General features: G+C 43.5%; 1 protein-coding gene across 3 annotated transcripts in view; it reads left to right on the plus strand.

Moving 5' to 3' along the window:
- The window catches only part of tmcc3 (transmembrane and coiled-coil domain family 3), a 33775-nt gene that overhangs the window by 5561 nt on the left and 15858 nt on the right, over positions 1 to 12356 (plus strand). Inside the window, exon 1 of one of the 3 annotated variants that reach the window (XM_042335164.1) lies at positions 1991 to 2012. The exons of 1 other annotated variant lie outside the window; for it this stretch is intronic. The gene's annotated coding sequence lies outside the window, so the exon portion shown is untranslated. Of the gene's footprint in view, positions 1 to 1990; positions 2013 to 3852; positions 3950 to 12356 lie in introns of those variants that run through there. One more of the 3 variants, XM_042335165.1, reaches the window with a different exon arrangement.

The raw sequence follows: 12356 nt of genomic DNA on the forward strand, positions 1-12356 counted from the left end.
TCTTGTGTCGCTGCAAATATTTTAACAGTGGAGTAAAAATAAAATAAAATTATGTTGAAGAACAATAATCAGAGCAGAACACACACTAATGGACGTCATTTAGAGCTTAATTGATCCAGCATTAACGCCAAATAAATCCTCACCTGATCCAAATATCAAACCAATTCATTTCTGTTTAACTGTTTGTCATCTCCGCACTAACCCATAAGAGAAAAATAATAAATAATAATAAACCTTGCATTTGATACAGCGCCTTATCATGTCATTGATGGCCTTATGTCATTGATGGCCTTATCATGTCATTGATGGCCTTATGTCATTGATGGCCTTATGTCATTGATGGCCTTATCATGTCATTGATGGCCTTATGTCATTGATGGCCTTATGTCATTGATGGCCTTATCATGTCATTGATGGCCTTATGTCATTGATGGCCTTATCATGCCGTCACAGGATATATTGTAAAGTGAATCGACTGTATATTTTGTGGGTGAAACGCAGCAGCCAATTGCGCACAGCAGCGTCCCACACACAGCCGTGAATTGAGTGACCAAATTATTATTTTTTTTTTGGAGGGATTATTACTACGTGATCTGCCAATCGACTAACAATCGGGTTCCTACTTACCCCAGGACCTGGATTGCCAAGGCGTAATGATGGATTATAAATCTATTTTCCTGCTTTTTCATTCCATGTATATTTCCTCTCCTTATTTTTTTAAATCACTAATTGATTAAATATCACTATGAGACAGGAAGGGAGAGAAGGCTTTGAAGTATATTTCTGCTGGCTTCAGTGCTTTGATATCTAAGGCCATTGCTACATGGACTAGTTTTCACCCACTGTCCCTCAGCAAACCAGTTCTCCTGAACGTACGTACAGGACTATAACCTTTAGAATAATTTTACTTTGCGTCCGTGGTAAAGATCAATAGCTTTTTTTTCATTGAACTATTTCTATCGGCTGCAGTTGTAGTCAGGTCTCATCACTGTGGGATGGCTACAACATCTATCAGACACAGGACACAGCAGCTCAGAAACCCATGTCATTTGATGTACTTCTGGCTTAGTCTGTGTATAATGATAATCCTGTGTTTGATACAGCGCCTTATTGTGTCTTTCGAGACGTCTCAAAGCGCTTCACAGGATATACTGTAAAGTGTAGTGACTGTGTATTTTGTGGGCGAAACACGGCAGCCAATTGCGCACAGCAGCGTCCCACACACAGTCGCGGATTGACCAACATTTTATTTTACGAGTTTATTATCCCCGGAAAGTGATCTGCCAATCGACTGACAACCGGGTTCCTACTTACTGCTACATAAACAGAAGCGTGTGTGTGGAGCAAGGAAACGTGACTAAGGTTCAGTCCTGCCGGGAATCGAACCCAGATCCTCTCGTTTGCGAGGCCAGTGTCTAACCACTGAGCTACAGGACTCCACGGGTCTTTCCTAATCACACACAGAGCAGATAGTGTGGTTTTCCTCGAGGTAAAGACAATCCAAACCTTTATCCAAACTGCTTGTCTTCCAAAACAACAACAACAATTTGCACATATGTAGCGTCTCAGAGCGGTTAACAGTGTCGAATAACTTCCTTATCCAAAAATGCCGGGGATAAAAGTTATCTCAAACTGTGGCTAATATCTTGACTGGTGAGTGCTGCCTCGATCCTGACATTTAACTTGAATGGGAACATTATCTGAATGGGATCATTTAATTTTCTCCCAGGTTTTAATTATCAGCCTTGACAGAGCTGACAGAACCTCCACCAGAAGCTTCACTCTTTGTGCTGAATGTTAAATTGCTGAAATCCTGTGTCTCAGATGACACAAACCATCCATTTCTAAAGCCTCAATAATGATGAAATTCACTGCAAAGCTCTTTCCTAATCGCTTTGCTCTCTGGTACAAATATGTAGCTCAGCGGTGGAGTCCTGTAGCTCAGTGGTTTGAGCGCTCGCCTCGCAAGTGTGTGGACCTGGGTTTGATTCCCGGGCGGGATGAAATGTTAGGTAAGTTTCCTTACTCCACACGCCTGTTCAGTATACTCTGTGAAGCACTTTGAGACGTCTTGAAGACATAATAAGGCGCTGTATCAAATGCAAGGCTTAATATTATTGTATTATTATTATTAGCATTTTGTGAGGAGGCTGCTCTGTGCTGCAGGCTGGCTTCACTAACAGGAGGGAGATAAAGAGGTCGAAGGAGTCATTGCTTCCTCCCTCTGCCCGGGGTTAGTTTCAGATATGGAAATATTTCCCTCAGCGCCACACCCCCCTTTCCATTCCCTCTGTAATGAAGGCATTGATCCTGTAGCTTAATGGTCAGAGCTTTCGTCTCGCAAGCGAAAAGACCCGGGTTCGATTCCTGAGTCAGGGTGAAACCTTAGGCAAGTTCCTTACTCCACACGCCTGTTCACTTCGCAGTAGGTAGAAACCTGGTTGTTAGTTGATTGACGGATCACTTTTTTTCCAGAGGTAATAAGCCCTTCAAAAGATATATAAATGATAATAACTTAATCCACGACTGTTTGTGGGGACAACGCTATGTGCAATTGGCTGACATGTTTTGCCCACAAAATACTCAATTCTATTCAAAGTACAGTATCTCTTGAGGCTTTCCAACAAGCAGTCAATGCAGTGAAACTGGCATTTGTACTCAGTGTAAATTAGACCCTAATATATATTCTGTGTGGAATTGAGAAGTGCAAGTAATATTTAATTAGAATTGTTTTAATTAGGTATTTGTGTTAATACTACATTCTTATTTGATAATGCACATGGAAGTACAGAAGAGAAGACTGCGACAATCTGATAGTCATGTTTCCTCTGTGATAGCAGAACATACTAATAATATCTGGGGGATGGTTTTAATGAGAATGCAAATAAAATCTTCATGAAAACGCGCAGACCCTTTGCTTTCAATATCTCCCAGAAAACAACTGTTCCTCTCTTTTAATTTGGACAGGTACTGTTCTCGGAAGTGGCCTAATTAATTTCCCAAACATTCCTAAATAGGGATTTTACTCTGTTATTATGCCATGAAACCTTAGCCAAGTTCCCTTGCTTCACACGACTCTGTTTACTTAGCATTAAGTAGGAAGCCGATTGTTAGTTAATTGGTGGATCGCTTTCCGGGGGTAATAATCCCCCTCCAAAAGAAGATAATAATAATTTAGTCACTCAATCCCCAGCTGTTTGTGTGACGCTGCTGTGCACAATTGGCTGCCGCGTTTCGCCCACAAAATATACAATCAATTCACTTTACAGTCTATTGTCTGAAGAGCTTTGAGACGCCTCAAATACCTGATAAGGCGCTGTATCAAATGCAAGGATTATTATTGTTATTATTATGGTCTTAGAAACTACCAAAGACAGTGGACAAGTTGAACACAACCTCCCATAAAAATAATAACAATAATCCTTAATTTTGATATAGCCCTTTATCACGTCTGTGAGACTTCTCAAAGCGCTTCACAGGATATGCTATAAAGTGAAGTGACTATGTATTTTGTGGGTGAAACGCGTTCTGCTGTTCCCATCTTGCACTGATGAGAAGATAGTTCCTGGCGTTTAATGCATTTGCTTCCAGACATAGAGAGCAATGGAATCAGGTGATGTGTATTATACCAGAGAGCGAGAGAGAGAGAGCGTGTTGAGTGGCAGTGCTTTCTGCTGGAATGGAATAGCTTTCAAAGGCATTAACCCTGTTTATCGTTGGCACAGAGACGTGCTCAGCTGCTGACAGCTTCAAATGAGTAATGAGGCAACCTGGCACTTTGTGTCAGTGAATCAGTGAGAATATAAACCAGGCTTTTCTGCATGGAAAGCCTTATTTCTGATGCGACATTTTGTTTCCTCCACTGTACCACTGCCTCGCTCATTGCCATTATGGGATCATTCAGAAGAACAGGCTGACGGTAAAAGGCCAGGAATGATTCACAATGTGGGTAAGCAACTTACACAGAGGTTACAGTTTATACCTCAAAGCAAATAATAATAATCCTGGCATTTGTTACAGCTCCTTATCACATCTTCGAGATGTCTCAAAGCGCTTCACAGAATATCCTGCAGAGTGAATTGACTATATTTTGTGGGCAAAATGTGGCAGCCAATTGCATTCAGCAGCGTCCCATAAACAGTTGTGGATTGAATGACCAAAATTATTATTATTATCTTTCTTTTTTTTAATGATTAATACATCCGGAAAAGCAATCCACCCATCGACTAACAACCGGGTTCCTACTCACTGCCAGGTAACACAGGTGTGAGGAATATGAGAACTTGCCCGGGAATTGAACCTGGATCCTCTCATCTGCGAGGCGAGTGCTCTAATCCCCTGAGCTACAGGACCCCAATATTGAGCAAAGGAAACGTTTATTATGATTGAATGGATCAGATTGTCAGCTTCTGTGGGAAGCTGAAACCACATTATATTAATTGTCTTTGGGAGAAGATATTGGGAATAGGTTGAGTGTAGTCATACCATACCAAGTTGATTTAGTAATGTAATACAAGTAATTGAGGCTTGCGTTTACTGGTTCTGATTATCTCTCTGGTCATCAGAAAAATGTAAATACTGTGCCAGAAAATATTTTGTTACATTCCCTGTAAAATCCCCAAATAAACTCTCCAGCGCAGAGTTGTGTTCTCTGACTTTAAGTTCCAGTTTTTATTTTTATGCGTCACAACAACAATGACATTTACATAGCGGCCAATTGCACACAGCAGCGTCCCACTAACAGTTGTGGATTAAGCGACCAAATTATTATTATTATTATTATTGTCATTTATTTCTTTTCAGCGTGATGATTCACCAAACCTACTCAATAGAGAATTTAATTGAAGGATCGGGTTTTTGTTTGCTGTGTGTGTTCTGGATTACAGATTTGTTGATGTGGGCAACAGCTGTGCTTCGCTTCTAAAATTCATACTTTGAAATACTTTGCTCTTTGAAATACCAAATACACATTCCTCCCCTCCCTCCCTGAACAAGTGGATGAGCCCGGCAATGCCTCAGTTATATCATAGTGTTAGCGGACTTGGGTGGGGAGAGAGTAACTGGGGTCTCCATGGAGCTGACAGGGTGACCTGCCTGGCAATGGAATGTGGTATTCGAGCCCCCACCCTGTGCCGGTCTCTAGTCCGGTTCCTGAGCCTGGAGGGGCCGCAGTGTCCCAGGGCACAGTCCGGCCCGACTCATCAGCGGGACCTGGAAGGGCCGACCAGTCACTGGGGGCAGGGAATCCTCCCCCTCAGCTCCTGGTAACCCCACAGCCAAAGCCCTAACTAACGGGGAGGGGGGGTCCTGGCTGGACAAGCAACGGGAAAGCTGGCCAGAGAGTATAGCATTAGGTCCAAGAGCAAGGCTTTGAGCAGCTAAATCAACTCAAGACTTTCAAAATACCATCAAATCAATAATAAGAAACTTCCAAGACAGGGTGTCAGCAAACGTAAGTTAATGTCTCAACAAAAACCTTTTCAGCTGAGAGCGGATCTGTGAAAAACCCAGTGAATAAATTCTCTGTCGCTGAGACTGAAATTGATGGACCTGGATCAGTGATTGAGTGCTTGTGCGAGTCATTTCGTAGAGTCTGTGTGGGCAGATTTCAGGGCTTTAAGCTGAGGTTTATGTTGGCATTTTATCATTTGTGAATTAACAACAAAAACTGGTGAGTATGTGGCCTTCTTGTGGAATCCTGTAGCTCAGTGGTTAGAGCAGTCACCGCACAAGCGAGAAGGACCAGGGTTTGATTCCTGAACAGGTCAAAACTTTGGGTAAGTTTCCTTACTCCACACAGCTCTGTTTACTTAGCAGTAAGTAGGAAAAATGGTTGTCAGTCGATCGGCGGACCACAGTGTCCCACAAACAGTCGTGGGTCGAGTGACCAAATTATCATTGGGTTTTTATCTTGAGGGATTATTATCAGGTGTGTGGAGTAAGGAAACTTGCCCAAGGTTTCGCCCTGACTGGAATCGAACCCAGGTCCTCTCACTTGCGAGGCGAGTGTCCTGACCACTGAGCTACAGGACTCCACAATCAATCATCAACAACAACTTGCATTTATATAGAGCCCTCCACGCAGGGCAGCATCTCAGAGCACTTGGACCTAAGCAGTTATGTGTGGGTTGTGGTAAAACTGAACTGAACCTTCAGAGAATACGAAACAAAAACAGAAGCACATCATCAAACACAAGAACGGAAACAGATAGCAAAGAAGAATAAGGAAAAAGGGAAGAAAAAATCACGTAGGAGAGAAGAGCAGAACTTCTCCAAGGTCGGCATTCCTAGAACAGAATTAAATAAAAAAAACACACAAAATACTGCAGATGCTGGAGATCCAAAACAAAGTTTTGTTTCAGATTTCCAGCACCTGCAGTATTTTGTGTTTTGTTCAGAGAATATGGTTCACTGAAAACTGCAGCTCTTTCCCACATGTTAAGATCTATTATGAGACTGAAAGTGTGAGTTCCCATTAATTGAGGCCACGTATTTTAATAGCCATAGATTTCTTGGTGAACATTACTATATTGCAAAAAATTAATTAAGAGCAGCTGAAAAACATTGTGTGGCCCTTTAGTTCAATGGCTTTAGAAACTGTGCTTTCACCCCTGGGCCTGGTTTAAATTGAACCCAGACTGAGAATGAAGTCATTCTCTCTCTACCAGGTGTAAAGCTAATTACATGCAAGCGAGAGGACTTGGGTTTGATTCCCGGGCAGGGCAAAACCTTAGGGAAGTTTCCTTACCCCACACGCCTCAGTTTACCAGCAGTAGGTAGGAACCCGGGAGGTTCGTCAATTGACGGATCACTTTCCGGGGATAATAATTCCTTCAAAAAAAATAATAATAATAATGTGGTCACTCAATCCACCACTGTGTGTGGGACGCTGCTGTGAGCAATTCGCTGCCACGTTTCACCCACAAAATATACAGTCAATTCACTTTATAGTATATCCTGTGAAGCGCTTTGAGATTGCGCAACAGAGAACAGAAGCCACAGTCATCAAAGTGCCTGAACTGTAGGAGACACTGTGGGAGACTCCAGGTTCAAATCCACATCAGGCGCCGGACATAAGTTTGATTTGTTTCTGTGTCTCATTACATCTTGGACAGATATATAACCAGTGCCTGAAAGTGATTCTGTTCCATATGTAGTTCAGTTGGCCAAATGGTCCATTTACAACCAAAGATTATATCTAATTAAGTTGCCACAAATGCCGTTCCTACATTCAAACGATTGCCCAAATCCTTCAAAAATTTGTGAATCATTTACGGAGTCCCATAGCGGAGTGGTTAGCATGCTCGCCTCGCAAGCGAGAGGACCTGGGTTCGATTCCACACACGTGCCTCTGTTTACCTAGAAATAAGTAGGAACCCGGTTGTTAGTCGATTGGCGGATCGCTTTTCCACTGGTAATAATCCCTTCAAACAAAAATACTAATAATAATTTGGTCACTCAATCCACGACTGTTTGTGGGACGCTGCTGTGCGCAATTGGCTGCCGTGGTTTGCCCACAAAATACACAGTCAATTCACTTTACAGTATATCCTGTATACTGTAGCGCTTTGAGACATCTCAACAACGTGATCAGGCGCTGTATCAAATGCCAGGAATATTATGATTATGATTATTATTATTTCCTAAACTACTTATAGGTTTAACATGTTTCCAGTACAAATTGTGCACGTTCACTAAATCTGCGCTATGACAAATACAGGGATTATTATTCAACAATTTGAGTACCATCTTTATCCTTTGATGTGTTTTTCCTGCTGCTGTGACAATTCCCTTTTTAATTCTGAGGCAAACCATTTCATAGGAACATAAGAACGCGGCCACCGGTGGTCAAAGGACAACGTATTCACCTATTTCTGACAGCAAGTGCAAGTCAGCTGGTGTAATCTGCACTGCGAGTCTCTGTTAACCCTTCACCTGAGCATGTGTTGTGTCCAACTCCTAGTATGTAACTTTATCGGCAGGACCTGGAAGGGCCGACCAGTCACTGAGGGCAGGGAACCCTCCCCCTCAGCTCCTGGTAACCCCACAGCCAAAGCCCTAACTAACGGGGAAGGGGGTCCTCGCCGGACAAGCAGTAGGAAAGCTGCCAGACAGTGATATCAATGGCCGAGCTGTGTGGGTTTAGCGGGTTCGACTCCAGCCATTACACCAACACACACTCTGGGCTCTGGGCCAACCTGCGCCTAATACTCTCCGGAATTAGGTAAACAGGATGTGTCCCTCCAGGGAGAGAGAGAGAGAGCGCATTCCATCCCAACCATCTCTCTCTGGGGTTTCCAGGTGTCGGGGGGAGGTGTGGAATTCTCAGTCGGGTTTCATGACTCTTAAGCAACGGTGATGAGTTTCCATAAATAAAACTTTTTTGGCCAAAGTAGCTAATGGCTTGACAAAACATTGGATCCTGGTGTTGAGAATGCAGGAGACCAGTTCTATATTCATAAGTAAAGTGAGAAAAACTGAAATGAGTGTCAAAAGTAATTTAGATATTCATTTGTAATTTAAATAAACTGATGCACATTCCAGATTTGCTCACATAAATACTTAATCAGCTACTAGTCTCCCTTTGCCCCAAGATTTGGTTGCCTGTGAGTTAAAGTCTTCACAAATTCACAACTATTTATTAATAATAAAAATCTTGCATTTCATACAGCGCCTTATCATGTCATCGAGACAACAACAACAACTTGCACTTACATAGTGCCCTCCACGCAGGGCAATGTCTCAGAGCGCTTAACTGGCGGAGCCTGACTCCGAGCTGGGGGGGGGGGGAGTGGAGGTGACCGTAAGCACGGTTGAAGAGGAAGGTTTCAGGCGAGACTTCAAACAGGAGAGAGGGGCAACGCGGAGGATTGAGGGAGAGTGTTCCACAGTATCAGGTTGCAGTGGTTGAAAGCGTGACCTCCGATGGTGGGACGGAGTGTGTGAGGGAAAAGCAGGAGCCGGTGCCAGTCGAGCGGAGGTGCCGGGTGATGGATTGGGGAGCGAGGAGGTCGGAGAGGTAGGGAGGTGCCAGAGAGTGAAGGGATTTTGAAGTCGATGCATTCGGTGATGGGGAGCCAGTGGAGCCTGAGCCAAACTGCTGAGATGTGAGTACGGGTCAGTGTGCGGGAGGCAGAGTTTTGAATGAGCTGATCTTGTGAATAGTGGAGCTGGGGAGACCGGCGAGGAGTGAGTTTGAATAATCCAGGGAGGTGACAAACGCACGCACAAGGGGTAAGGTACAGTCAGAGGCGGGCAATGTAGTGGAGGTGGAAAAGGGTGTTCTTGGTCAGGGACCGGATATGGGGGAGGAAGAACAGCTGGGGGTCGAACCTAGATTACGCACTGTGAGTGTGAGGGAGACCAGGGAGGTTGAGGAGTTTAGATCCACAGGAGACGTCTCAAAGCGCTTCACAGCAAATACTGTAAAGTGAAATGATTGTTTTTCTATGCGGTCGGAGAGAGATTGAAGCCTCAAATTCTTGGGATTTTTTTCCAAGTTACTTTCGGAATTTCTTCAACCTTTTTCTTCCCATTTTCTTCCTCTCCTCCCGCCTTTCCCTGAAGCTTTGAAGTTGTGTAACTTGGTGGTTAGAAAACCGGGTTTGATTTCCTGGCAGAGCGAAACCTTTGGAACATTTGCAATGTCGTCACCTTTCACCACAAATGAAAAGTCGAGATATAAAAACAACGATGAGATCAGCCATCAGAGTGTTGACATAGTTGTTTGAGTGGCTCTTTGATTCCTGGCATTCTCTGAGATACTATGTCAGTTTACAATGCTCTATTAACACGGTTGTTCATTGGGCAATCCTGATCATTGAACAGATAATAATAATAATCCTTGCTGTCGTGATACAGCGCCTTATCATGACTTCTATAATAATAATAATAATAATCCTTGCATTTGATATAGCGCTTTTCACGTCGGGAGGACGTCCCAAAGCGCTTCACAGAACACACTGTAAAGTGAATTGACTGTATATTTGTGGGCGAACGCGGCAGCCAATTGCGCACAGCAATGTCCCACAAACAGTCGTAGATTGAAAATGACCAATTTATTATTGTTTTTGGTTTTGGAGGGATTATTATTAGGCTCTGTGTGGAGTAAGGAAACTTGCCCAAGGTTTCACCCTCTGCCGGGAATTGAACTCAGGTCTCTCGCTTGCAAAGCGAGTGCTCTAACCACTGAGCTACAGGACGTCTCAAAGCGCTTCACAGGGTATACTGTAAAGTGATTGACTGTGTTTTGTGGGTGAAACGCGGCAGTATATTTTGTGAAGGGCTGTGAGACGTCTCAAGGTCACAAAAAGGCACTTTTATCAAATGCAAGCATTATTACCATTATTATTTTTGCTGGCAATTGTGCAACCGATTGTTCACAGCCGTGAGGCGAATGAGTTGGAATTGGTGGTGAGCACATCTGAGACGCCAAATGAGTTGTGACATTGCTGGCTTCTGATGATGAGCTGACGTGTCACCCCGATGGAATTTTCCGCTCAGTCTCTCTCACTGATAGTCTCTTCTCACTGACATCAGTGATTGATGAGAGTCCAGCACCCGTTTGTCTGTTCCGGGGAGCAATGTGCAGCTGTCAGATCTGTACGATGGTAACATGCAGCAATTAATCAATTGTTTCATCTCAGAGCTGTATCTTCCCTACACATACTACTACGAGTAATAATATTCCTTGCATTTGATGCAGCACCTTATCATGTTGTTGAGACGTCTCAAAGCGCTTCACAGAACACACTGAAAAGTGTAGTGACTGTATATTTTATAAGCAAAATGCAGCAGCCAATTGCACACAGCAGCGTCCCATAAACAGTTATGGATTGAGTTACCATTTTTTTTGAGGGATTATTACCCCCCGGAAAGCAATCCACCAATCGACTAATCGACTAAAAAACGGGTTCCTTCTTACTGCCGGTAAACAGAGGCGTGTGGGGTAAGAAAACTTGCCTAAGCTTTCATCCTCCAAAGAAATCAAATCTGGGTCCTCTCGCTTGCGAGGTGAGTGTCCCAACCACTAAGCTACAGGACTCCACATTATGTACATCGATTGAGGTTATTCAGCAGGAATGAATGATACCACATGATTTATCTAACACCCGAGACTTGCTGGCCTCTCCTTCTCAGTAGTACTGAGCAGTGAGTAATAATAATCCTTACACTCGGTATAGCACCTTAACATGTCTTTGAGAACAAAGTGTTTCACGGGATAAACTGCAAAATGGTGTGACTGTGTGTATTTTGTGGGCAAAAATGAATTCTAGAAACGACAGTGTAAGTCGTCACAGAGTCTGTCCTGTTCAGAAATCTGTAAGTGAATTTATAGTCACACAACCAGTTGGCGGTGTTGGAGGGTGGCTGATACCTATGACGCTGAACCTAGCAAGAATTGGATAATTATTATTATTGTTATAGGATTGGAGGAAAAACAAGGGCACAAAACTGGAATTGGAATGGGACTTTTCTTCTTCTACAGCTAAAAAGATGTACCCCGTGTAAAGTAGGAAAGTAAGATTTTGCATCTGCTAGTGTGAATGTGTGACAGAGTAGATCATAGGAACAGGAGGAGGCCATTCAGCCCCTCGAGCCTGTCCCGCCATTCTATGAGATCACGGCTGATCTGTACCTCAACTCCAATTACCCGCCTTTGCCCCGTATCCCTTGATCCCCGGACCTGACAAACACCTCAGACTGGACAATGTGAATGGATCCACCGCCGTAATCCACAGGGTTTTGGGGGTGGGAGAGAGAGTTCCAGATTCCCACTGGCCTTTGGGTGAAAAACTGCCCCTGATTTCACTGCTAAATGGCCTCGCTGTAATGTTAAGATGTTGCCCCCTTTCCTGGATTCCCCACCAGAGGAAATAGTTTCTCTGTCGAACCACTTTAAGCCAACTCAATGCCACTCTCTATCCAAGAGTCCTTGTGGAGTCCTGTAGCTCAGTGGTTAGAGCACTCGCTTTGCAAGCGAGAGACCTGAGTTCAATTCCAGGCAGAGGGCCAAACCTTGGGCAAGTTTCCTTACTCCACACAGAGCCTAATAATAATCCCTCCAAAACAAAGCAATAATAAATTGGTCATTTTCAATCTATGACTGTTTGTGGGACATTGCTGTGTGCAATTGGCTGCCGCGTTCGCCCACAAATATACAGTCAATTCACTTTACAGTATATTCTGTGAAGCGCTTTGGGACGTCCTCCCGACGTGAAAAGCGCTATATCAAATGCAAGGATTATTATTATTATTAAGAGCAAATCAATAATATTCACAGGTGAAGCACAGAGAATCAAATATATACATTTTTCTCATTTATACACTTGACTAAAGGCTGGTGTATCTTAACC

Source organism: Callorhinchus milii, unplaced genomic scaffold (assembly GCF_018977255.1).
Source record: "Callorhinchus milii isolate IMCB2004 unplaced genomic scaffold, IMCB_Cmil_1.0 Scaffold5, whole genome shotgun sequence".
Lineage (NCBI taxonomy): Eukaryota > Metazoa > Chordata > Chondrichthyes > Chimaeriformes > Callorhinchidae > Callorhinchus > Callorhinchus milii.